The sequence below is a fragment of the Hypanus sabinus genome, unplaced genomic scaffold (assembly GCF_030144855.1).
Source record: "Hypanus sabinus isolate sHypSab1 unplaced genomic scaffold, sHypSab1.hap1 scaffold_406, whole genome shotgun sequence".
NCBI lineage: Eukaryota > Metazoa > Chordata > Chondrichthyes > Myliobatiformes > Dasyatidae > Hypanus > Hypanus sabinus.
The window spans coordinates 292,798-317,390 of NW_026781288.1; the positions used below are offsets into that span (position 1 = coordinate 292,798).

Sequence of the window (24,593 nt, forward strand, 5' to 3'; positions counted from 1 at the left end):
CGCTGATGCACCTTCAGTTCAGATGAGCAAGTGAATCCCTTCCCACAGTCCGAGCAGGTGAATGGCCGCTGCCCGTTGTGAACTCGTTGGTGTACCATTAGGGTGGATGACCGAGTGAATCCCTTCCCACAGTCTGAGCAGGTGAATGGCCTCTCTCCAGTGTGAATTCTCTCATGTACCTTCAGTTCAGATGAGCAAGTGAATCCCTTCCCACAGTCCGAGCAGGTGAACGGGCTCTCTCCAGTGTGAACTCTCTGATGTACCTTCAGTTGGTATGACCAAGTGAATCCCTTCCCACAGTCCGAGCAGGTGAACCGCCACTGCCCGGTGTGAACTTGTTGGTGAGCCATTAGGGTGGATGACCAAGTGAATCCCTTCCGACAGTCTGAGCAGGTGAACGGCCGCTCCCCGGAGTGAATTTGCTAGTGAACCATTAGGTCAGATGACCGAGTGAGTCCTTCCACAAATTCAGCAAAGGACCAGCCTCTGCCCAGTGTGATCTGACTGGTGTGTCCACAGGTGGGATGACCGACTGAATCCCTTCTCACACACAGAATAGGTGAATGGCCTTGTCCCAGTGTCAACTTGGTGATGTCCCTTCAGATAAAATGACCAACTGTATCCATTCCCACTGTCTGAGCAGATGAGCAGATTTTAACAGGGTTCCTCACCTGTTTAAAATGACCGGTGTGCCAGTCGTTCAGATGACCGAGTGAATCCCTCCCCACAGTCTGAGCAGGAAGGATGATCGACTGAATCCCTTGCTCCACTTCTTATGTATCTGGACAGAGACAGCAAAACTGGTGTTTTGTGTTCGAGATTCCCGTAGACAAATTCCTTGCCATTTTTAACCTGTAAAAAGATTTACAAAATCCATCAGTGTTTAAGACAACATTTCAGATGAGATCACTTGAGTTGCCAAGGTGTGATCTGACATCACACTGCTACAGTGAGGTTTAACCTAAACAGGAGAGAGAAATCATTTTCTGACTGGGCAGAGTGCTGGTATCTGGAATGACCATCAAACTCTCTGTTGTTCTTCCTGTCTCTGTAAGAATGGGGCATTTCTGCCATCTCCAATCTGCGACCTGGCTGTTTGACTCTCCATTGGTATTATTCCCTGTTCCCTCTGAGCTGCATGGGTGCTGGCCCCACAGTAACTAAAACAATCTCACGCAAATATCTGGCAGTGCATTCCATGCACCTACAACTCTGTGTAAAAAACTTACCCCTGACATCCCCTCGGGATCTATTTCCAAGCACCTTAAAACTCAGCTCCCTCGTGTTAGACATTTCAGCCCTGGGAAAACAAACCTCTGGCTGTGCACACGATCAATGCCCCTCATCATCCTATACACCTAGAAAAGGCTCTAAACACAAACAAGGAAATTACACATTGCTTTGAGGATTTGTTAGAAGTATAGAATATCAAGAGAGTATAGATAGGGTAAATGCCAGCAGCTTTTTCCACTGAGGTTGGGTGGGATGACAACCAGAGGTCATGGGTCAGTGGGGAGGGTGAAAATTTAATGGAATCATTTGGAAAAGCTGTTTACTGAAATGATCGTGAGAGTGTGGAATGAGATGCCAGCACAAGTGGTGAATATGAGCACAGTTTCACCATTTAAAAGAAGTTTGGATGGGAGCCTGGATAGTAGGGGTATGGAGGTGTGTAAAAAGAGCCCAAAGAATATCGGGGACCAAATTCACCACAACCACAAACTGTTCCTGCTGCTGCTACCATCCAGGAAATGGTAAACCAGCAAAAGGAACAACAAGCTCTGGGACATCATCTTCCACCATGCCATCAGACAGATTAATTGATTTCTATGTTTTCTTGACTGTCCTATATATAAACTAATTATTATAAATCAATTTAAATTACACATTGCATATTTAGATGGTAACATAACGTAAATATTTCTACACATCTATATGAAGGATGCACATAATAAAGTCAATTCAATTCACCATCTCCACTATCTGTTCTGTCATTTTAGCTCCCATTCCCCCTACAACTTACTTTAACCATATCAGCACCCCCCACTACCTCTAGTAAGCCTTACCACTAAGATATTAGTCGCCACTTGTTCTGCTCCCCTAACTAACAAATCCACTTATCAGCCCTTTGACTTTCCTCCCCCCAGCAGTTTCTAAAGTGTTCCACCCGTTGTTGTAGGGCATGGTCACTAGAGTACTCTCGATGGCTATTTAACCTCATTCCCCTTCTTGACACTCAACCAGTTTCCTATGTCCTGCACCTTGGGTGTAACTCACCTCTCTTCATGTCATAACTATCACCCCCTCCAACTGCTGGATGATCTGGAATTCACCCATTTCAAGATCCAACACCTTAAAGAGCAGGGTTACAAGCTACAGCTGGATGCACATCTAGTAGGTGAGGGCATCAGGGACACTGGAGGTCTCCCCTCCTTCCCTCCAATATCCCCTATAATTTGTAATAACCAGTGTGCAGTTAAATCTTGTACTGTGCACTTTTTACCCAGTGACAAGATGTGCACAGTGAATTTTATACAGAGAGGTATTCATTTTCACGGCTAGCAAATCACTGTCAATAGGAACTCTGATCTCCTCTGGGTTTGATCCAGTTCATCTGCACTCTCACACAACCTATGTAGCAGGCCTGTAATGGATAATGAAGGATTTTCCAAAGCTTTTGCATATTGTCCATATGTGGTTTGCTTGCTAAATTACACTTTAAAAAGTCAGATTTCCAAATATCACTCCACTTCTTCCCACTTGTAAATTCTCCAGCAACTTTAGCACCACCACATGCACACAGGTATCCCCAGTTTCTGTATTCTACATAAATATTTCCCCTGAACCCTCCCCCAGGTGACTGACGGTGGTGAACTCAGTGATGGCAATGCCAATGTAAATGAAGGGAAGGGCAGTAGTCTGTCTCACTGGAGTCTGGCACATTTGTGATCTGAAAGTTACTTGTTGCCCAGGCCAAAAGTGTTTGATATCATTATGTACCCAGAGAGAATGGGACAAAACATGCTCTCACCGGTAGAAAAGTCCAGAACAAGAGGAGGTAGAGAAAGCAACACACACAAAATGCTGGAGGAACTCAGCAGGCCAGGCAGCATCTATGGAAAAGAGTACTAATGCTGAATTCCGCCGACATTGCGTGTGTGTTGCTTGGATTTCCAGCATCTGCAGTATTTCCTCTTGTGATTGGAGGCAGAACAAAGGTGATTTTTTCAACTGCGGATGTAAAAGATTTTGTTCCCTTTCTCCGAGTTCCTAATCCTTGCATTTAGATGGCTGGAGCTGAGCTCTGTCTGAGAGATCCATCGGTTCCCATTCCCTCATCAGCCGGAAGCTCCCCGGGACCCGTGTACGGATCGTGGGGCTGAGAGAGATGGAAGAGGGCAGGACTGTCCCAGGATTGCGGGTCATGGTGTTGGGATTTCTCAGGAATTACCCGAAATCGGTGTTTAAGACAAAAAGTCAGAGGATCGCTCTGACCTGCTCTGATATTTCCAAGGCCTTCTGTGTACTGCGTGCATGCGTGAAACTTGGAGACGTCACAGCGCTGACGCCTGCGCATTTCATCAGTGTTTCAACGCTGGTCAATTTTTTTTCGCGCAGGCTCTTATGGGTAGTGAGGGTGCCATTAAAAATTTCTGCAAGCAGCGGTTCAATGTCCACACCTCATTTTTTTTTCTTGTATGTATACAAAAATCTGCAGCTATTTTAACGCAGAAAGTGGTTTCCAGAAACAATATACTCAATATCAACGTGTATCCCATAACAGCGACGGTGGTAGATTCGGATATAATAGGGGCTTTTAAGAGACTCTTAGATAGGTACATGGAGCTTAGGAAAATAGCTGGCTATGCGGTAGGGTAATTCTAAGCAGTTTCTACAGTAAGATACATGGCTGGCACAACAGCGTCTGTAAAGTGTTGTGGATTTATATATTTCCATGAAATTCAAGAGAAATCTCCTATCCCACAGAGTGGTGATTAGTTACAACCTGTAATCTCCGGGAAAGCGAGAGGGGAACGGCAGGGGTAGATGTACTGAAATGGAACAGAAAAATGGGCAGCGACCAGATCGGCCGAGTTGCCTCTCTAGTACCTGAGACACGGGATCTGATACAGAACTGATTTATCTTTCACAGCTCCACAATATTAAACATCAGTCTAGTTTAAGGCTAACATCAGCAGGACAGACTCCTCCAATGCTCAGTTACCAGGATTCAGTCCTGGGTGCGATGATCAACCGCAAGAACTGCAGAATATGACAGTATCAGTCCCTCATGAACCCGCAGATGCCTTCAGTCACCGTGATGTTGAAACATTTAACATAGAGCTGATTTGAACTTCCTCCCTGATGTGAAGTTGCTGGTGTTGCAGCATCTGGGATGATTGAGTAAAACTCTTTGCTCACTCCGGACAGAAATGTGGCCTCTATTTAGTGTGAACTCACCGGAGCATCACAAGGTGGGTTAACTGAATGAGTCTCTTCGCACACACGGAGCAGGTGAACGGCCGCTTCCCAGAGCGAAGCTGTTGGTGTATCTGCGATGCCCGACTGAATCCCTTCCAAAATGAGAGCCAGTGAATGACGTCACACTGCTATTAACGTCATGGCGATGTATCCAATCAGATCACGGACATGGGCACGTGTTCGGGCTCTCCTTGTCGCGAGTGGGGCGCTGTCTTCTCCCGCATCTCCGCCTCCACATTCAAGAATCGGCGGCATTCAAGCGCTGGTGAACTGACAGATACAGCGGAACTAACGAGCTGTTGTGTTTGTGATTCCAATACACAAATCCTTTGACTTTCCTACACTGCTAAAAGTTTACAAAGCATATCAGTGAGCGAAGGACAAAATTTCAACTCAGATAATTTTAGTCTCCATGGTGCCTTCTTATATAAAAAAAAGCACTGTCACAACTCTAAACAATTTGGACGAACAAGATTTCACCTTCTAACTGGCCACAGTTCCGGCATCAGGCAGAACATCAAACTCTCTGCTTCCCTCTCTGTATCAAAATGGATCATTCCTCCCCTTCATCAGTCTGTGACTGGGCTCAGTTTGTCTGTCTCCTTCGCGTTCTGAGCATGCGCCACACACCCACTGAGATCACATTTTATTTACACGGCTGTGACCAGAGACTTTCTGATTATTATGTCCCTCCCGGCATTTGACGGTGGTAAACTCAGAGTCAGCAAGGGTATTGAACCTCAGGAGTAGGTGATTAGGCTGTTTCGCTGGAGATCGATAAACTGCCGGTAGTGTGTGGCTGGATGAGTGGGTCGTTTTCAGACTGGAAGGAGGTAGCGTTTGGAGTACCCCAGAGATCAGTCCCCGGCCACAGTTGTTCACAGTTTAATGTCCTGGCGGAGGCAGCGAGATGTGAGATGTCCCAGTCTGCTGGTGACGCAGAAAGAGTGGAGTTGGTGGAGGGGAGGCTATTCACATGCAAATTCGTAGATTTGCAGTCAGTACATAGTGCACTGTGGGGCTGCAGTGGTGGGTTCCATTGTTGGAATCACTGTATATCATTGTGGGCAATGAGGATTTTTTGAATAAAGCGGCATTCTCCAATTTGGAATCTCAAGTCAAGGAGCAGGCCTATCAATTCTATATCTAATTTGTATTTATGGCATTGTGATAACCAAATACTATAGCCCTCCACGACCTCTCTATCCAGTCCTTTCAATATTCGACTTCATTCGTAAATTTGGCCACAGTACCATCAATACTGTCATTCGATGCATTGACATAGAGCATAAAAAGAAACTTTGCCAACACAGCCCCTGTGGACCTCTGGGGTAGTAATCTCGGGATTGCTGTCTGCGCCACGTGCTATTGATGAAAGAATAGCATGATCAGGCGTATTCATATGTGGGTGAGAGACTTGAGTAGGGGGTAGGGCTTCAGGTTTGGGGAATGGGAAAAGAAGTGGCAAATGAAATACAAAGTTGTAAAGTGTATGGTCTTACACTTTGGGGGAAGAAAGAAGAGGGCAGACTATTGTTTAGATGGAGAGATAATTCAAAATGCAGAGATGCAATTGGACTTGGGAGTCCTTGTGCGGGATACCCTAAAGGTTAACTTCCAGGATGGGTCTGTGGTGAAGAAGGCAAATGCAATGTTGGCTTTAATTTCTAGAGGTATAGAATAAAAAGAGCAGGGATGCCATGGTGACGCTCGATATGGCACTCCTGAGGTCACATAGACTATTGTGTTCAGTTTTGTGATAATTATTTTAGAAATGATATACTGACGTTGGAGAGGGTTCAGAGAAGATTCACGAGAATGATTCCAGGAATGAAAGGGTTACCATAAGAGGAACGTCTGGCCGCTCTTGGGCTGTATTCCCTGGAGTTCAGGAGAATAATGGGGATCTCATAGAAACATTCTGAATGTTAAAAGGCCTGAACAGATTAGATATGTTAAAGTTAATTTCCCATGATAGGGGATACTAGGACAAGAGGGCATGACTTCAGAATTGAAGGACGTCCATTTCGAACAGAGATGGGAGAAATTACTTTAGTCAGTGGGTGGTAAATCGGTGGAACTTGTTGCTATGAGCGGCTGTGGAGGCCAAGTCACTGGGTGCATTTAAGGCAGGGATAGGTAGGTTCTTGATTAGCCAGCGCATCAAAGGGTATGGGGTGAAGGCAGGGAAGTGGGGATGACTGGAAGAATTGGATCAGCCCATGACTGAATGGCGGAGCAGACTCGATGGGCCGAATGGTCTACTTCTGCATCAATATTTTATGGTCTTATGGTCTATTCCACTGTTTCGACCTGCCAAAGTGCAGCCAATATTTCTGGGTATATGACCCATTCATATGAGAATTTAGCCTTTTCTATTTCTCTCAGCTTCTCATAAATGTGTAAAGTTTAGTTAAGCTTCACTCCACAATTTCCAAAGCAACAACCAGGTCAGTCAAATTGTTTCACACAATTAAAATAGTTCATTACACTTTTAAAAAATATATATTTTTGCACTATTTATATAATTTAACTATTTAATATGTATACTCTTATTTTAAACCACAATTGTTAAAATCTATGGTTATGAATTAGGTTCTACTGCTGCCGCAGGGACAATGAATTTCATGACATATGCCGGTGCTGTTAAACCTGATTCTGATATGGGAGACCCACCACCGGTCACCTGATCCCAGTTACCGCAGATCGTAATGTGAGATTGAGGCCCTTTCCATTTATTTGCATTCCACAGAAATGACAACAGTTCAGTTTCCTTCTGAGGTTCCAGAGCAGACGCACAGTCCGTGCAATATTTCCTCACAATTAAAATGGGGAATTTGTTTATTCTTATCATGTCCCGAGATACAGTGAATATCTTGCCTGACGTACCACCCACACAGATCGATACATTACAACAGTACATTGAGCTGATATACGACAGAACAATCACTGTAACAAAGCATTCCGTCTGCAGAGAAAGTGCCGTGCAGATAGACATATGGTGCAGGGTCACGTCGAGTTACATTGTGAGGCCGAGTCCATTTTATCATTCATTTGGCTAATTGACACAGACAGGAAGCCGACCTTGAGCCGGGTGGTTCGCGCTTTAAGGCTTTTGTATCTCTTCCCCGATGGGGGAGCGGGTTTGCAGCGAGGATGTCCAGGTTGTGAGGATCTTTGAGTATGTGGCCTGTTTTTCCCAGGCAGGGGAAGTGTAGGAAGAGTCCATGGAGGGGAGGCATGTTTCTCTGATGTTCTCTGCAGTTCCTTGCAGTCATGGGCAGAGCAGTAGCCATACGAAGGCGTGAAATATCGACAAGAAACTCAGAGACCTCGGCCTTTAGCCTGCCTTGTGCAGCTGGATCCTGGACTTCCTGTCAGATCGCCTGCAGGTGGTAAGAGTGGGCTCCCCCACCTCTGTCTCTCTGAACCTCAGCACACATACCCCACAGGGTTATCTCTTTGCCCCATCCTTTACTCTCTGTATTCCCATGACGTGTTGCCACCCACAGTTCCAATCTGCTAATTAAATTCGCTGACGACACCAGATTGATTGCCCTAATTTCAAACAATAACGAGGCAGCCTACAAAAAAGAAATCATCACCGGGACACAGTGGTGTCAAGAAAACAACCTCTCCCTAATTGTGACAAAAACAAAGGAGCTGGTTGTGGATTACAGGAGGAATGGAGACAGGGACCAAATTCAACATTTCCAAGTCTGGTATTGACACAAAATGCACATTTTAATGTTGATCATGACACAATGTATATTATGTATCGTTAATGACAGAAAACATGTTTATAGATTGTTACTGACAGAGAATCCGATAATTTATGCTCCGTGTGTTATCTGAATGTACTTGCCTGTGATGCTGCCACAAGTCAGTGTTTCTCTGTACCTGTACCTTCCCGTACTTGTGCACTTGGCAATAAATTCAACAGGACCTGAGAAATCTCAGTGAGATTTGATTCGTGATGATCATCTTGGCAGCTCGGTAGGTCGAATGTATCCGACAGTCCACTGTTAAATGCAAAACCCTGAACAGTGTTGATGATCAGAGGGATCTTATACTCCAAGTTCATCGCTCCCTGAAAGAGACTGCACAGATTGATCGGGTCGTTAACAAGGCAAATGGCATGGTTGTCCTTATTAGCTGAAGCACTGAGTTCAAAAGTCGGGAAGTTGTGTTGTGGCTGTTACGAGCCTGCGGTCGTACTGTGACTGTTTCTTTCAGAGCGCCGGCGTGAGGAGGCGGGACTATGACGTCAGTCACAGGCTGACAGCGCTGACCGTGGACTGAACCATAAGAAAGAGAGAGAGATCTGCAGACAGGCAGTCGGCCAGTCTAAAGAGAGAGAGAGACTGGAAAAGCTGATCGCTTCAGTTCGTCGCAGCTGAGGCTTGGAACTCTCCTATGCCCACAAGAGTGGGTTGATCACAACGGAACCACAACGAATGTGTGTGGCTGTCACTTCGTATAATCCATAGGAGTGGGTTTTGGAATATCTTGTGTTAACCCTTGCCTGGGTATGTTGTGTGATAACCCCTGGAAGAAGGTGTTTCTCACTTTCTCGTGGAACTAGACAGGGATGTCCATTAAGCACTTTTTTAGTTATTCCTGTATTGGAGCCTTTAGCTATAACACTACGTGAAGCTAAAAATATTCGTGGTATCTCTATGAATGGAACCATACATAAGATCTCTCTTTATGTAGATGATCTTTTGGTTTTTATTTCAAGTCTTGAGGAATCAATTCCTAATCTTTTGGAAGCACTTAAAGATTTTGGTACATTTTCAGGATATAAACTTTACTTGAATAAAAGCGAATTGTTTTCATTAAATGTCCATGTTAGTAGATATGATGATATTCCTTTTAGAATTGTTAATACATTTAGATATCTCGCTATTATAATTACTAAAAAATATAAAGATCTTTATAAAACGAATGTAGTTCCTTTAATGGACTCCATGAAGCAACTATTTTCTAGATGGAATCCACTTACTTTTTCTTTAATAGGTCGTATTCATGCTGTGAAGGTGATGATTTTACCTAGATTTTTATATATTTTCGAAAATATAAATATCTTTTTAACTAAAAATATTCGATCAAATTGACTCTCCTATTTCTTCCTTTATTTGGAACAATTAGAGACCAGGAATTAATAAGTATCATTTACACAAAGCTAAAAAAGATGGTGGACTTGCACTTCCTATTTTAAGACTATGAATTTAATTGGTCTGTGAATATTAGACAATTATGTTTTTGGTTCTATTGGTTTGGTAAGAACCAAAAATCATTATGGGTTGATTTGGAATTAAAAGCTGTTAAACAATTTTATTTAACTTCAATTTTCCGAGCTCCATTACATATACAGCTCTCTAAAATTCCAGATTTAAATCTTTACCCGGTTATTAAACAATCCCTACGGATTTGTGTTCAATTTTGTGTTTTTAAAATTTTGAACAATTTAAGTTGTCTAGTTTTGTATATCGAAACTTTTCATTTAAACCTTCAACAACTGACGCCATTTATAAAAATAAAGGGATCCATTCTTTTACAGATTTATTTTGTAATTGTCGATTGATATCCTTTGAAGAGCTTTTTAACAAATTTTCTCTCGCTCATAAACATTTTCAGCAATATGTTCAGTTTGGGCATTTTTAGCAGCAATATTTATCTAAGTTTCCATATTTACAAGAATCTGATTTGTTGGATACCATGTTGAAATTGAATCCCTTAGGGAAAGGTTCCATGAGCAGAATTTATAATTTATTTTTGTTACATAAAGAGAACCTATCACTAAAGATTAAACAAGATTGGGAGAGAGAACTTAATATGGCCTTTGATAATGAAGATTGGCTTCGAGTTTTGAAAAACGTAAATTCTTCTTCTGTATGTGCCCACCATCGTTTAATTCAATTTAAAATTGTTCACGGTTATTATTTAACAAAGGAGAGACTATCTAAATTATTTCCTTGTATAGACAAATGCTGTGATAGATGTAAAATGAAGTAACTGCTTTGTCACATATGTTCTTGTCATGTTCTTCATTAAAATCGTTTTGGAAATCTTTATTTTCTACATTTTCTAAAGCTCTGAAAATTAATTTACAACCTAATAGATTGACTGTTCTATTTGGAATAGTTCCACATCATATTCAGGGTATTTCATCTTCAGATCAACATGTTATTGCATTTGTTACACTACTGACAAGAAGGGCTATTTTATTAAAATACAAAGATATTTCTTCCCCTACATTAATTGAATGGTTTTCTCAAGGAATGTTTTGTCTTAGTTTGGAAAAACATAGAAGTAGAATTATTGATCCTCGATTCGATTTTGAAAGAAGATGGGGTTCTTTTGTAAAATATTATCGTTTAATTTGAATTACTCTATATGGTTTCCTTCCATTTTTTAAATAAATACGAAATGACGGTTGATGTTTCTTATTTTCATACTTAGATGATGGCCAAATGTGTGTTTCTTATGTAGTTAGTGTTTTTTTTTTCCTAGTTAGATGAGGTTCCTTTTGTTCCACGTACATATATAATTTCCCATTTTATATTTTACGATCAGTTTTTTTCAGCTTTATTAATTGTATACATATTAATCTATTGAAGTTTTGTATCATTTTATAGCTGTAGAAGATTCTATACCAATAAAAAAAATTCTAAAAATTTGAAAAAAATGAAAACGGCGAAACAATAACTGTAACAAAACATTAGGCTGCAGAGAAAGTGTAGTGCAGATAGCCATATGGCGCAGGGTCACGTCGAGTTACATTGTGAGGCCGAGTCCATTTCATCGTTCATTTGGCTTATAACCACAGACAGGAAGCCGTCCTTGAGCCGGGTGGTTCGCGCTTTAAGGCTTTTGTATCTCTTCCCCGTTGGGAGAGCGGGTTTGCAGCAAGAATATCCAGGTTGTGAGGGTCTTTGAATACATGGTCTGCTTTTCCGAGGGAGGGGAATGTAGGAAGAGTCCACGGAGTGGAGGCTTGTTTCTCAGATGTTCTCTGCAGTTCCTTGCAGTCATGGGCAGAGCAGTAGCCAGACGAAGGAGTGAAGTATCGACAAGAAGCTCAGAGACCTCGGCCTTCACCCTGCCTTGTGTAGCTGGATCCTGGACTTCCTGTCAGATCGCCGGCAGGTGGTAAGAATGGGCTCCATCTCCTCTGTCTCTCTGACCCTCAGCACACATACCCCACAGGGTTGTCTCTTTGACCCCCTCCTTTACTTTCTGTGTACCCATGACTTGTGTTGCCACCCACAGCTCCAATCTGATAATTAAATTTGCTGACAACAGTACATTGATTGGCCTAATCTCAAATAATAACTTTAAATCAAATGCCTTTTGACAAGGCTCGGTCCAAACAAACTTTTCACCCATCTTCAGGAGATTAGTCAGAGGAAGAGCGATAGCAGCAAAGTTCTTACAGAACTTACGGTAATATCCATCCATTCCCAGAAACCTTCTCAGAGCCTTCTTAGCAGTCAGAATAGGAACCTGAGAAATTGCCTGAACTTTTGCCCGAACAGGAGCCAACTTGCTTTGACCTACAACATAGCCAAGACAGGTCACAGTGTCATGGCCAAATTCACTCTTAGCCAAGTTAACTGTAAAGTTGTCCTAGGAAAGCCTGTCAAACAGCTTTTCTACTGCAGAGATATGCTCTTCCCAAGTGTCACTCCCTGTGACTAAGTCATCAATATAGGTATCTGTGTGTTCTAACCCTCGAATTACAAAATCAATCATTCTCTGGAATGTTTCTGGAATATTTTTGTATTAAAATATTGTATTCACACAAACCAGATGGTGTCACAAATGCAGAAATTTCTCTACCTCTGTCCGTCAATGGAACACACCAATACCCTTTTAACAGATCAATCTTTGTAAGAAATTAGCTATTCCCACCTTATCGTTGTTTTTGTTACTGCATTTACCTTCCTATCATCAGTGCAAACTCTAACACTACCATTAGGTTTGGGCACAATAAAGCAGGGTGACTCGAATCTGATGCTGAAGGATTAATAATACCATTTTCCAACATATATACAATTTCTTACTCCGCCAATTTACACTTTTCTACGTTCATGCGATATATGTGTTGTTTAATAGGTTTGGCTTGACCAATATCTACATCATGTACTGCGACCGTGGCTTGCTTGGGAACAACCGGAAATAAATCTTTAAACATCGGAATTAATTCCTTCAGCTGTTGTTGTTGCTTTGGCTGCAGATGAGACAACTTGTTAACAATTTTTTCTGGAACAACCGAGTTCATTAACCTAACTGGGACCATGTTTGGCTTGTGAAAAGTCTCAGACGAGTCAAATGCTTCATTCTCAGGGTTGCCAGATTCATATGTTTTAACAACAACACTCACAGATGGTGCCTGCGTGTCAAATTAAGGCTCTGTTATATTTATGTGTACCACCTGTGTTAGGTTACGTTGGTCGGGGGTTTTAATAACATAATTCACATCATTAATTTGAGAGACTATTTCATACGGTCTATTGAATTTCACCTGAAGTGGATTCGTCAACATACGGCAAGCACGTTATCTCCCACCTGGTTTTGAGAAATCTTTAAGTTTTCTCTACAGGATTGGTGTAATATATTTTTGAACTTCAAAACATAGCCTAACAAGTTAATATGTATATCTCCATCAATCCGCTGTTCCTTTAACAAGTTCAAAGGTCCCCTCACTCTATGACCAAATACCAGTTCAAATGGGCTGAAGTCCAGTGAATCCTTCGTCACAGTATTAGCTTTAATATTTCTGAGAAATATTGCCTCTAGGAATCTGGATGCAATACACATAATAGTTAGCAAATACTGATGGCCAGCTTTAGCCTTTGGCAATGGGCCAACACAATCCACTATAAATTTTGAAAAGGGTTCATCAAATGCAGGTACAGACCGCAGTGGGGCCACTGGCGTGACCTGAATCGGTTTACCCAGAACTTGACAAGTGCGACAGGTTCTGCAAAAGGTCACAACATCTTTCCTCAGATTAGGCCAGTAAAATTTTTATATAATCCTGTTTACAGTTTTATTCACTCCAAAGTGTGCCAAAGTTAAAATTTCAGTCCTATAAACTTTAGGAACTACAACTTGCTGAACAATTGCCAATTCCTCACTCAGTTCTATAGCTGGTGGCTTCCACTTCCTCATTAACACTCCATCCTTGAGACAATACCCTCCCGGCACTTTCTTAGTCTCATCATCTGAGAGAGCTCTTTCTTTTAAAGCTTCAATCTCAGGGTCGCGGTTCCCTTCTGCTATAAACTCCTTCTTAGACAGGGATAAATCTTTCTCATCAGACTTACTACCGGAATCCTGTTGAAACAATGAAGGCAGTAAAGATCCTGATAAGTCATCGTAACCGGAATCCCGATGTTGGCTATCATGGGTATCAGAATCACGCTGCACAGACCGTCTGCGTCGGCAGACTTTTTAGCCATACTTCGTGTTGCTGCGCAGGAAGGATAAATGTTAAAATCCATCTGTGGGTCTTCAGTGGTTGGTTAGTTGTCAACAGCACTGCAGGAACAACTTTACTATCTGCCAGGTCATTCCCTAACAGCAAAGTAACATCTTCCACCGGTAAACTGGAGCACAATCCGATCTTAACAGGTCCCGAAACCAATCCTGACTGTAAAGTGACCTTGTACAACGGCACAGAAACCATGCCGCCCCCAATGCCTTTAATAAGATTTATCTCTCCAGTGTTAGTCTCATCACCAAACTTAGGAACGCTGTCTGATATAAGTGACTGAGAAGCCCCAGTAACTCTAAGAATTTTCACTGGTACCGGGGTTGACTCCTCCTTTACTAATACAAACCCATCTGACATAAAATGATCGGATCTATTCTTAACTCGGTTAGACCTCTTAGACCTTATCTGAGCCTCAACAGAATGTGCCAAACACTGTGGGTTTATAGGTGCTTCAACATATTGAACACCGGCATTTGGGACTGCCTCCTTTTCGTTTATCCTCTTCAGGATGGAACAAATAGCCATCTGATGACCATCTTTCTGGCAATAGTAACAAGTAAGATCAGAATATTTCTCCTTCAACTGTTTCCCTTCATCCTTACTCTTGAATCTAGTCCCAGCTTTAATTTCTGGTTTACCCTGGTGATCCCTGCTACTCTTTTGGAAGCTCTTATTCGGGGTGTTAGGGGTAACCTTGCTTTGTAACGGGGTCCAAAATAGACCCCATGAACTCTGCTGCTATTAAGGGAGAGGGGGGAGCCGTCCACAGCGGGAAGGGAGAGAGAGGGAGAGAGAGGGAGAGCGAGAGATCAAACAGTGACAGCCAGTCAAACCTTAGTTTACGATCTTGATCCGTCGATGTGTTGTTGTGGCCATTCAGGTATGACCCCTCTCGCCTTTAGCTAGACCGTTCTTCTATGGTGGACTCGTCAGCCAGGCAAGGGTGGACACACACACAAGCCCCCACCGGCCTCGCTATAAACACTGTGAGTTAAAATTCACCGACCCTTCGTTCGGTCTCCGAAGCCCCACACTTTCTCGTGGGTTCCAACACTCACGCAGTGCTCACTAGTGTGTCTCTTGGTGTGTCTGAGGGGTGTCTCCCCAGACCTCACTTTATCCCTACTCACGGGGTCTCAGGTGTCAATCCGTTTTGAATGGCTTAGCCCATCAAACCAGCCCACTCCGGCTGTCCACTGAGGAATTTTAATGAACAGAATAGTACCAAGTAAACAGCCCTCTCCGGAGCCATAAGTCTTACAGGAGTCATAATATAGTGGAACAACAAGTCTCTTCCTCCCTGTGTTATCTCTCCCTTATCTGAAGCAAATGTTCCAGTCCCAGTATGTTTTTGTTCCATCTCTTTCTCTCTCATTAGCAGCCTGGCAACAGTAACGGTTTGGAATTCTCCCAAGGGAGGGGGACATGGGCAACCCTGCACCCTTCGGCCCATCAGAGCTGTTCATCCTTCGTAACACCCCCATCCTTGTAGGAATTTTCACCAAAGGGGAACATTAACTAGTACAGCGTTTTACAGGATTACAGAGTTTAGCAAAAAAAAAAAATACAGAAGTGTTCTTAACTATAAAGCAATACAGATATACCTTCACTTAGCATCTGGATAAACAGTCAGCGATTACATTGTCGCTTCCTTTAATATGTTGTATCTGAATATCAAACTCTTGTAGCATCAGACTCCAATTTAATAATCTCCTGTTTTTACTTTTCATGTTAGCCAGCAATACCAAAGGGTTGTGATCTGTATAAACAATTAAGGGTCTTTGTGGTGAACAAATGTACACTTCAAAATGTTGTATTGCCAAAACAAGTGCCAACAATTCTTTTTCTACGGTAGAGTAATTACTCTGGTGCACATTGAACGTCCGAGAGAGATACGCTACCGGGTGTTCTACCCCATCCCCTGCTTTCTGCAATAGGACTGCCCCTGCAGCCTCATCACTTGCATCAGTCGCCAGGGAGAAAGGTTCTAACGAGTCAGGTGCCTTTAACATAGGGTGATGGCACAGTATGGTTTTTAACTTGTCAAAAGCATCCTGACAAGAATTGTTCCACTCAATTTTTTCTTCCTTCTGTAGGAGTTTTGTAAGCGGGAGGGCGATATCAGCAGAGTTCTTACAAAATTTTCGATAGTACCCCAGCATGTCCAAAAATCTTCTTAAGGCTCTCTTATTTGTTGGTACAGGAACCTCAGAAATAGCCTGTACCTTTGCCTGCAAAGGAGCCAACTGCCACTGCCCTACCACATACCCAAGTAGGTGATTGTGGAATGCCCAAATTCACTCTTTGCAAAGTTCACTGTACGTTGGGCTGCAGACATTCTTTTGAACAGGTTTTCTACAGCCTCAATGTGCTCATTCCAGGTGTCATTCCAAACTACCACATCGTCAATATCAGCCTTGGTGTTTGTTAACCCTTTTATCACCATTCCAAACTACCACATCGTCAATATCAGCCTTGGTGTTTGTTAACCCTTTTATCACCATTCCAAACTACCACATCGTCAAAATCAGCCTTGGTGTTTGTTAACCCTTTTATCACCATGTCAATCATCCTCTGGATGTCCCTGGTGCATTTTTCATTCCGAACGGCAAGACGTTGTACTCGTAAAACCCGGATGGGGTGACAAAGGCTGAAATTTCTCAAGCCCCGTCCGTTAAAGGAAAGCACCACTATCCCTTTAACAAGTCAATCTTAGTGATGTACCTCGCTTTCCCCATTTTATCAATGCAATCGTCCACCCTAGGGATAGGGTAAGCATCTGTCTGTGTGACAGCATTCACCTTTCTGTAATCGGTACAGAATCTTATGGTACCGTCCGATTTCGGTACTACCACGCGGAGAGGCCCACGCAGAAAAGGATTCACGAATTATACCAGCAGCTAGCATATGCTCAATTTCTTTTTCTACTAGCTTGTTCTTTTCCAAATCCATCCGCTAAGGGGATTGTTTAATCGGCTGGGTCGAGGTAACAATGACATCATGCTCTGTTCCTTTACACCTCCTTGGAACATCTGGACATAAATCTGTATGCCGTTTAATGAGCTGTGTTAACTGCTCTCTTTGTTCAGGCTCTAAGTGATTGACTTTATCAGCAAGGTTGGCTGGAATAACTGAGTTCTCTAGTCTGGTGGGTATTATACTTATCTTTTCAAAACGCTCTGGGTCCTCCTCAACACTCCTCTCTACCTCATCAGTTTTCGTGACTGCACCGACCTCCGCGGGGGTCGTTTCATGATAACCTTTCAGCATGTTTACATGAACCAACTGGTTCGGCTTGCGTCTATCAGGGGTTTCAATCACATAGTTCAGCGAGTCTATTTTCTTAACTACTTTGTATGGTCCTTGAAACCTTGCCGGTAGGGGGTGGTAACTACAGGGAATAGGACCAAGACCTTATCGCCCACGTGAAATTCCTGCTCTCGGGTACATTTGTCATACCATTGTTTCATTCTGGTCTGGGAGTCTTTTAAATTTTCCTTTGCCAAGGCGCATACTTTATGGAGTCTTTCCCGGAATTTTAAAACATAGTGAATCGCACTGACTTGAACGTTCGGGCTAGACCACTTCTCTTTAAGTAGGGTCAAAGGTCCTCTGGGCCTGTGACGAAAAACGAGCTCAAACGGACTGAACCCCTGAGATTCCTGAATCGTGTCCCTCACTGCAAATAACAGAAGTGGTAATGCATCATCCCAGTCTCGAACATCTTTAGTGTAGCGTGGAATATTTGCAACGGTCCTTGAGATTCCGGATGGTATGCAGAAGCTAAAATGTGTTTAACTCCCATCTGTGTCATCATTTGCTGAAATGTTCTGGATGTAAATGTACTCTCCTGATCCGATTGTATTTCCTTAGGTAGCCCCACTGTGGTAAAGAATTTAATGAGGGCCTTCATCACCGCAGGGGTCCTAACATTCCTCAGAGGCACAGCCTCTGGAAATCGTGAAGCGGCAATCATCATGGTCATGACGTACTACCGCCCACTCGCTGTTCTAGGCAAAGGTCCCACAAAATCCACAATGACTCGGGAGAAAGGCTCCTCAAAAGCGGGTATCGGTCTGAGAGGTGCCTTAGGGATAACCTGGTTTGGGTTTCCTGCCACCTGACACGTATGGCACCTTTTGCAATAATCAGCTATATCTTTCCTCATTTCTGGCCAATAGAATTCTTTCATAACCCTATCTACTGTCTTCCTTACTCCCAAATGTCCACCTAGAGGTCACGTGAGCTAATTTCAAAATTTCATCCCGATACCACCTGGTTCTACGGCCCAGTCATCATTGACTGGCCCGTGGTCGGCCTCCTCTTCCTTATCAACACTCCGTCCTTCAGGTAGTAGCCCTCTGGTTCTTTATCCAGTTCTGTCTCAGAAAGAACTGACTCTCTCAATGCCACAAGCTCCTCGTCACGTCCTTGCTCTTTTATAAGTTATTTTCTTGCTAAGGGTAGGTCTACCTCCTCTCCTTTATTCTCTTTCACCACCCTATTCTCCGCTTTATTATCCCCTAACCCCTCTTGTTACAGGGTCGGTTAAAATGTCTCAGCCAAATCAACATTGGACTCATTTAAACTGTCCTCTTTCTCAGCCGCCTTTCTCGACATGCTGCGAGTGATTGCGCATGCGGGATAGATCTTAGAATCCAGGGCCGGGTCCTCAGCACTCACAGGCTTGCTTGTCAGCTTCACTGCTGAACACACGTCACTACCTGCTAAATCATTACCAAGAAGGACGTCCACGCCGTCTCTCGGTAATTCTGACCGCATCCCTACTTCGACTGGTCCAGATACCAAGTCACATTTTAAAATGATCCCATGCAAAGGCACAGCTTCTGTCCCTTTTCCTATACCTCTTAAAACTACCTCTGCAGTCTCAGGACCAAAATCTAGCACTTTACTTAGGATCAATGACTGATCAGCCCCACTATCTCTCCAGATTCTCATTGGAATTGGGGTCTCTCTTCTGAAATAAATTTCTCACGCCCCTCTCGTACTCTATCTACCTTTGCTGATCGACACACCCTGTAGGAACTACCGTTTTCCCTTTTCCTGCCTCCTTCTTCGGAGCAAAGCACTTAGATGCAATATGACCAACCTTTCCACAATTATAACATTCAAGCCAGGAACTTTCCTGCCAGGCTGCTTGTCCTCCTCCTTAACTTTACCACGAGCTCCCCGCTTATTCTCTACCTTAGCCAGTGGACTTTCTTTACCGTCCCTACTGCCTTTCTGGTAACTCTTATTTGAGGAAAACTTTGTCTTGTGGGTTAGGGCATATTCATCTGCAAAACTGGCAAATTCTGATATAGAATTATTCGGCTTCTCGTTCAGATACATCCTGATATTATGCGAAACACAACCTTTAAATTCCTCAATCAGAATTAACCCACTGAAACGATGGAAATCCTCCTCCACCTTTTCTGCAGCACACCAACGATCCAAGAGCACACCCTTTTCATAGGCAAACTCTGCATACGTCTGATTCCACAGTTTATTTAAATCTCTGAACTTTTGCCTATACGCTTCACGTGCCAACTCATAGGCCCGACGGATAGCCTCCGTTACTTCCTCATAATCCTCAGACTCGTCCATGGACAATGCCGCATATGCCCGTTGAGCCTTACTTTTTAATGCACTTTGTAACAACGCCACCCACTGATCCCTGGGCCACTTCTGATTCACTGCCACCTTTTCAAAATGCAAGATGTACCTATCAACATCTGTCTCCTCGAACGGAAGTACTAACCTAAACTCTCTACTAACATTAAACTTCTCCTCTCTTGAGCCTTCCCCTCGGTCTTTTCCCTGTTGCTTTAACCTCTCCATGTCCAGCGCATGCTGCCTGTCTCTCTCCTTTTCCCTTTCCTCCATCTCCCTTTCAGCCTTTTCCTTCTCCCTTTGTGCTGCCTAGGCAGCTCTTTCCCGCTCCCTTTGCACCTCTAACTCCTTTAGCTGGAGCTCATTCTCTTTTCTTCTGTTCCGCGTCCAACCTTAATTTTTCCAACTCTAACAGAACCACCCCAACAACTGGTTTCTTTTCAGGGATAAGTTCCAATACCCCCAGCGTGAACACATCCTCGGATATATAATACTGGGCTATGGCCCTCTATATCTCCCACTTTTTCATTGACGGCTTCAACTCTGATAGATTTAAACCTTTTGCAATATTCACCAAGTCTGTCTTTTTGGCAATCTCTAGCGCCTTCAGAGTGGGGTTTTCTATAAATTCATCTATATCCATCTTTGCTGGTTTCCCGTCTGGTTACCCACCCCTGTTTGCTGGTTTCCCGTCTGGTTACTTACAGCCCGATTCACTGCCCCCCCCCCCCCAAATTGGTATCAAATCTCGAGACGAGGCCCCAATTTGTTATGTACCCCATAACTGGGTGTCTTATCAGCAAAGATAGAAGTATCCATTGCAGTCTGGTACTATTATCAAAACAGTGTTTATTAGTAAAATATACTGATATTACACGTTAGCAATACTAAACCTAAAAGTGTGGGTATAATAATAATCAATAATAAACAAGCTCTCTTGATGTCTAGGGGATAATGAATTGTCATATGTGAATATAAAGTTCAGTTCAGTTCATACAAGCTGAGGTAGTTGTTGGTCGATGTGTTGTAATTGTTGGGGAGAGAGAGAGAGAGAGCGAGCGAACAGTGACAGCCAGTCAAACCTTCCTTTACGATCTTGATCCATTGATGTGTTGGCCATTCAGGTATCTGCCCTTTAGCTAGACCGTTCTTCTATGGTGGACTCATCACCCAGATAAGGGTGGACACACACACAAGCCCCCACCGGCCTCGCTATAAACACTGTGTTAAAATTGACCGATCCTTTGTTAGGTCTCCGATGCCCCACACTTTCTCGTGGGTTCCAACACTTAAGCAGTGCTCACTAGTGTGTCCCTTGGTGCGTCTCCTGGTGTGTCTGAGGGCTGTCTCCCCAGACCTCAGTTTTATCCCTACTCATGGGGTCTCAGGTGTCAATCAGTTTTGAATGGCTCAGCCTATCAAACCAGCCCACTCTGGCTGTCCACTGAGGAATTTTAATGAACAGAATAGTACCAAGTAAACAGCCCTCTCCGGAGCCATAAGTCTTACAGGAGTCATAATATAGTGGAACAACAAGTCTCTTCCTCCCTGTGTTATCTCTCCCTTATCCAGTCCCAGTAAGTTTTTGTTCCATCTCTTTCTCTGTCATTAGCTGCCTGGCAACAGTAACGGTTTGTAATTCTCCCAGGGGAGGGGGACATGGGCAACCCTGCACCCTTCTGCCCATCAGAGCTGTTCATCCTTCGTAACAATAGTAACTTAAACAAGATAAACAGAAGTTAATAGTATTATGTATATATATATATGTGTGTAAATAAAACTCCCAAACTATTGAGCTCGGGAGAAACAAGGCTTGGAGTCTTGAGATGGTAAATTATGAAAGTTCAGTTCATCCACAGAATAGGTGATGAGAGAGATATTTGTAATCCAGGGTAAATGTTGAGAGAAGGCAATTATGTCGAATTCCACAGGTTCAATGGTGGTAAAACGAGAGAACAGTCACTGTAGATTTTATCTGTCATCCTTCCAAATCCACAGACTAATTATCACCCAACGTGACTTGTCACAAGGGGTATCGTCTTCAAATGAATTACCTCACCATGCCCAGGCAAGGGTTAACACATCAGTGGTCTTCACAGGATATCCCAAATCAGATCCACTCCTATAGCTCAAACAAGGTAACAACCACACATTTGATGTAAGCTGAATCGATAATTAACCCACCCTTCTGGGCATAGGAAAATTCCAAACAGTGACCCTTGGCCACTAGTTCGCTTGTTTCGATCCTTCCATTTTTCCTCCTTCGTCTACGTCTGACTCTGAGAGTCTGCGTCCAGAGTTAAAGCTCAACAAGCTGCGAGTGATGTAAACAAGCTGCAAGTCAGACTTATTCACCTTCTTAATCTCTCTCTCTCTCTCAAAATAACAGTCCACAGCAAATGAAACAAAGGGATTCATAACAACGGCCACTCCCCATTGTGAATTGACTGGTGTGCCAGTAGTTGGGATGAGTGAGTGAATCCCTTCCCACATTCTCAACAGGTAAACTGCATCTACCCAGTGTGAACTCGTGGATGTCTCTGTAGGGTGGAAGAGCGAATGTATCTCTTCCCACATTCTGAGCAGAGGAACGGCTTCTCAGTGGTGTGAACACGCTGGTGTCTCAGCATGGTGGAAGATTGAGTGAATCTCTTCCCACATTCTGAGCATCCGAACGGCTACTCCCCAGTGTGAACTCGCTGGTGCCTCTGCAGTGTGGATGAATGAGTGAATCTCTTCCCACAGACTGAGCAGGTGAAAGGCTTCTCCCCAGTGTGAACTCGCTGATGACTCTGTAGTTAGGATGACTGAGTAAATCCCTTCCCACATTCTGAACAGGTGAACGGCTTCTCCCCAGTGTGAACTCGCTGATGACTCTGTAGGTTGGATGAGTGAGTGAATCCCTTCCCACAGACTGAGCAGGTGAATAGCTTCTCCCCAGTGTGAACTCGCTGATGTCTCTGTAGGTTGCATGACAGAGTGAATCTCTTCCCACAGACTGAGCAGCTGAACGGCCTCTCCCCAGTGTGAACACGCTGATGTCTCTGTAGTTGGGATGACTGAGTAAATCTCTTCCCACAGACTGAGCAGGTGAATGGCTTCTCCCCAGTGTGTACTCGCTGATGACTCTGTAGTTGGGATGACTGTGTGAATCCCTTCCCACATTCTGAACAGATGAACGGCTTCTCCCCGGTGTGAACTCGATGTTGTCTCTGTAGGCTGGATAACTGAGTGAATCTGCTCCCACAGTCTGAGCAGGTGAATGGCCTCTCCCCAGTGTGAACTCGCAGATGACTCTGTACTTGGGATAACTCAGAGAATCTCTTCCCACAGACTGAGCAGGTGAACGGCTTCTGCCCGGTGTGAACTCGCTGGTGACTCTGTAGGTTGGATGACTGAGTGAATCTCTTCCCACAGACTGAGCAGGTGAACGGCCTCTCCCCAGTGTGAACTCGCTGATGACTCTGTAGTTGGGATGACTGAGTAAATCTCTTCCCACATTCTGAACAGCTGAACGGCTTCTCCCCAGTGTGAACTCGCTGATGATTCTGTAGGTTCGATGGATCAGTGAATCCCTTCCCACAGACTGAGCAGGTGAAAGGCTTCTCCCCAGTGTGAACACGCTGATGACTGTGTAGTTGGGATGACTGAGTGAATCCCTTCCCGCATTCTGTGCAGATGAACGGCTTCTCCCCAGTGTGAACTCGCTGATGTCTCTGTAGGCTGGATAACTGAGTGAATCTCTTCCCACAGACTGAGCAGATGATCGGCTGCTCCATTGTGCGAACTTGCTGGTGAGCCATTAGGTCAGATGACTGAGTGAATCCTTTCCCAGAAATTCAACAGATGACCAGCCTCCGCCCGGTGTGGTGTGAACTGACTGGTGTGTCCACAGGTGGGAAGACCAACTGAATCCTTTCTCACACACAGAACAGGTGAATGGCCTTGCCCAGTGTGAACTTGCTGATGTACCTTCAATTGTAATAACCGAGTGAATCCATTCCCACTGTCTGAGCAGGAAGGATGGTCGACAGGATCCCATGTTCCAATTCTTAACTATCCAGACAGAGACAACAAAATAGTCGTGCCATGTTTGAGCTTCCTGGAGACGAATTCCTTCCTGTTTTTAATCTGTAAAAAGATTTACAAAATCCATCAATGGGTTTAGGACAACATTTCAGATGAGATTACTTGAGTTGCCAAGGTTTGATCTGGTATCACACTGTTACAGTGAGGTTCAACGAAAGTTGGACGGAGAAATCATCTCCTGACTGGGCAGAGTGCTGGTATCTAGAATGACCATCAATTCCCTGATGCTCTTCCTGTCTCTATAAGAATGGGGCATTTCTACCGTCTCCAATTTGAGCTTTGGCTCAGTTTGACTCTCTCCATTGGTATTATTCCCTGTTCCTGCCGAGCAGCATGGGTGCCTGGCCCCAAAGTAACTGAAACAGTCTCACGTAAATAGTTGTTCTGGATTTGCATCTAGGATTTTCTTTTATGTATTATTAACTTCAAGTGCCACAGTTTTAATGCCATATAAAAAAATTCCTGCTGATATGAATGGTTGGTCCGCACAGCTGTTAGAAGGACGTAGACTGAATTTTTGTATTATTGTCACAGTAATAGAAAATTGCAACACAGAAACAGGCACTTTGGGCCATCTAGTCTGTGTTGAACTATTTAATCTGCCCTCTCCCATACCCCTACCATCCAGGTACCTATACAAACCTCTTAAATGTTGAAATCGAGCTCGCATGCACCACTTGTGCTGGCTGCTCATTCTGCACCCAGATGACTATCTGTGTGAAAAAGTTTCCCCTCATGTTACCCTTAACATTTTAACTTTCACCCTTAACCCAAGGCCTCTGGTTGTAGTCCCACCCAATCTCAGTGGAGAAAGCCAACTTGCATTTACACTATCTCTGCCCCTCTATCACAATCAAATCTCCCCTCAATCTTCTACATTCCAAGGTATAAAGTTCATACCAAA

At 43.7% G+C, this 24,593-nt stretch overlaps 2 pseudogenes; both read right to left on the reverse strand.

Moving 5' to 3' along the window:
- Positions 1-17,972, reverse strand: part of LOC132388777 (gastrula zinc finger protein XlCGF26.1-like) — a 73,218-nt pseudogene extending 55,246 nt beyond the window's left edge.
- Positions 17,973-21,867: 3,895 nt separating this feature from the next.
- Positions 21,868-23,211, reverse strand: LOC132388778 (zinc finger protein 235-like; annotated as a pseudogene).
- Positions 23,212-24,593: the final 1,382 nt, after the last annotated feature.